This window comes from Rattus rattus, chromosome 18 (assembly GCF_011064425.1).
Source record: "Rattus rattus isolate New Zealand chromosome 18, Rrattus_CSIRO_v1, whole genome shotgun sequence".
Taxonomy (NCBI): Eukaryota; Metazoa; Chordata; class Mammalia; order Rodentia; family Muridae; genus Rattus; species Rattus rattus.
In genome coordinates, this window is record NC_046171.1 from 35519814 (window position 1) to 35523215 (window position 3402).

Sequence of the window (3402 nt, forward strand, 5' to 3'; positions counted from 1 at the left end):
CTGATCCAAGCTCTGTTTGCTTGATATCCTTGACATTGAAAGCCAAGAAACATGAAAACAGCTTGAGAAACCATTTCCCATGTGATTTTATATTTCCAAATATCAAGCCAGTCTCCTTGCCTAGCTGGGACCCACCTGCAGATTCTCATTCTGGAAAGTTCAGCCAAAGCTTCAACAATCACAGCCGATCCCTCTCTTCTCCTCTTGCTGCCCCTCAGCATGTATGTTGCCTGGGGAACAGAAGAATGCTCTCGATCCTGATTGCATTTTCCTCACACAAGCAGTGTCCCATCCTGTCACTTGACTTCAGTTAAAAGAAAACAAGCTTCATGGCTACATTTGTATTCAGATGCAGCAAATGCATTCTTTTAAATTATTGTCTCGGGCACCATGCAATCATCTCTGACTGGTTGCTAAACGAGGAGGGCTGTCTTAATGCAACTTGCGAATGAGCTAGAAGATACACCAGCCTGCAAAATTTCTGACAAGCCCTTACCTAAGGCTCTAATAAAACTTGACTACAATTGTTAGAAATTTAATCTGTAGCACTTCTGAAGTTTTGCAAATTAAATAGGACAGGTCATTTTTTTCTATTTTTAAATTTAAAAAGACAAGTAAATACTTTGAAATAGTGGGTTCTCTCACACAGACTTCCTCAGAGTCATCCATCATCATGAAGTCTTTTAGTAAAGGTTTTGCAACATGCTCTTGTTCCTAAGTACAGTTTGAAAAGAGTCTTAAAAGTTATTTTTGAGATCAAAGACTATATCTTCTGTGAGTCCTATGAAACCTTTAGCTACTGGAGGATACAAAACACATTTAATTGTAACCTCAAGAATAATTATGTGCAGCTTCTAATGGGACATTGGGAGGTCAAAATCCAAAAACCCACCTCCAGGCTGTATATCTAATAAACCTTCTCCAGAGATAAAATTTCATCTTATGTTTTTTCTTCTGAAACAGAGAAGTTGTTTAATAGAATTCAAAATCTAGATGTCCCTGCAATCAATGTAGGCCACAATATAGTAATGAACCATACTAAGTGGTATAGTCCACTGTGGAGTGAGGTCTTACTCATTTTGCCAAACAGCCTGAATTGGTTAAGGTTATTTAATAAAACCTGAATTTCATCTTATTTAAATGAGTTATAAAAAGAAACCCCAATGGTTTTCAAACTCTTCCACTTAATCTAAGTTGGTTAGAAGGTTTTTGACATTGCTTTGTTTTTGTTTTTGTTTGTCTAGTTTGTTTTTTTGTTTTGTTTTGTTTTGACTTGTTTTCTCTTTAACATTTAACCTTTTCCAATGGCACAGGCACTCATTCTCAAGAATAGAGCATTGCTGAATAGAAATTCAATGCCAATGTTTTATCTCTGTACTTGTGGTTTGTTAGCACTTAAAATATGGTTCAAAAATAATGTGCACTTATTGATATGTTTAAATGTAATCCATTTTAACTCAAGTTTACACAGCCACATGACTGATGTTTAGCAGGTCTGTAGTCAGAATGGTATAAAGTAATACAACCCAATGTTTATTTGAAAGGATGGCTTGCAGTTTTCATTTATTGAACTTAACAAATAGAAGACTCCTTCAATATGCAGTTCAAAGTGAAAAGAAAGAAAAAATGAATAACTTTTAACCTTATAGTGAAGGTAAGACTCAAGCAAGCAAACAAATAAAAATAGAAACGAATGTAATAATGGGAAACAGCAGGATCACCTGGAGTATAGTAGCTGACACTGATAAGATTTTAAAGATGTTGATCTACAAAATGGTCAAATAAGTCCTTTCAAGAAAGATTACACTTGAGATAAAATTTGAATCAAGAAATAATTTTTAGAAAACGATTCCTGTTTAAAGCCAGGAAAAGCCATCCCAGAAAAAGATCTCATACAAGACCTATCTTGATTCACTATGGAAATAGAAATAACATATCATAGATTCAAGGAGGAAGTGAAAAGACCAAGTATAGTAAGATGATAGAAATGAGTTAGATCACATTAGAGATCATAGGAAGAGGTAAATGTGTATAAAGTCCCAGGACTTCCATGAATGCTGCAGTGTACATGGCATAATTATAATCTCAGTGCATTGGCATTATCAGGGAAGAAAGAAGAGACTTGACAAAATGGTTATCAGTGGCAACAGAGGCTGGATATTCCAAAGCACACTTTACCACAAAACCCGATGGTTGAATGAAGAAGACATGTAAATGCACAAGTTTACATACAGTCCAGAGGTAGTCTTCATTATTTTGTCCTTAAGATGTCAAACAAATGATGATGGGACCTAAGTTGCAGATCTGGAACTGAGAAAATATGTACCAGAAGTACTCAGCAGAGTGGTTTGAAAGGGGTGGAGCAGGGGAAGTTTTTTTTTAGCATTACAGCTTTGAAATTATTCCCTGTGCAAGAGAGATGGGAGCTAAGAAATACCAAAGTCACATCACAACACAACAAACCTCACACAAGAGATTTATTGGAAATACCAGGAGGATGGTTGCCTGTGTTTGGACCAGAAGCAGCAGCTTTGGGTGGTCTACTATTGGTGGAATGTCATGTGGCCTGATTTGGCTTTTATTTATTTATTTATTTATTTATTTATTTATTTATTTATTTATTTAGGCTGTAGAGCTAAGGTTGGCAATTTGCATCTTGAGGAGATGGGGTTGACCTTTATGTCCCTTAGAGTGTTCTGTTGGCAGAGTCTAGTGTTTAGAGGTCCTTAGAGATGGCAGGGGTGGGGCCTAGCCACTGTCTGTTCCAAGGCACTCACAAGGTTTCCTAAAGAGAAGAGTATACAAAAAGAAAAGACGTTAGAGTAATTTCAGAAGGTAGTATGTGTGGTTGGTTACGCTTGGCGACACAGATTCATGTGTTTGAATGCTCGGCCATGTGGAGTGGCACTATTAGGAAGTATGTCCTTGTTGAAGGAAGTGTGGCCTTGTTGGAGGAAATATGTCACTTTTGTAAGTGGGATTCCTATGCTGAGACTGTCCCCAGTGCAGAAGAAAGCCCCCTGTCTGTAGAGAACAGTATTCTCCTAGCTGTGTTCAGATCAAGATGGAGAACTCTGGGCTCATTGAGTACCATGGCTGCCTGCAAACTGCCAAGCTTCTCACCATGATGATAAGGTTCAGTGGTAGTTGGTTTTATGTTGAGGTCTTAGACTTGTATTTTATTGCATCTCTTTGCATCTTCTACATGCAGAAATCCAATTGGACCAACACCATTTGTTCAAGAATCTTCTTTTTTTCCATTGTATATTTCTCGTTTCTATATAAAAAGTGTCTATATATATATATATATATATATATATATATATATATATATATATACATTTACACCTAGGTCTTTGATTCAATTCCATTTTTCAATCTGTTTGTTTTTATGCCAATTGT

General features: G+C 36.5%; 1 non-coding gene across 1 annotated transcript; it reads right to left on the reverse strand.

Annotated features, from left to right (window-relative positions):
* Nucleotides 1-1007: 1007 nt before the first annotated feature.
* On the reverse strand, nucleotides 1008-1154 carry LOC116887782. Its single transcript, XR_004386279.1, has one exon. It is a non-coding gene; the product is annotated as a small nucleolar RNA SNORA4 (small nucleolar RNA).
* Nucleotides 1155-3402: the final 2248 nt, after the last annotated feature.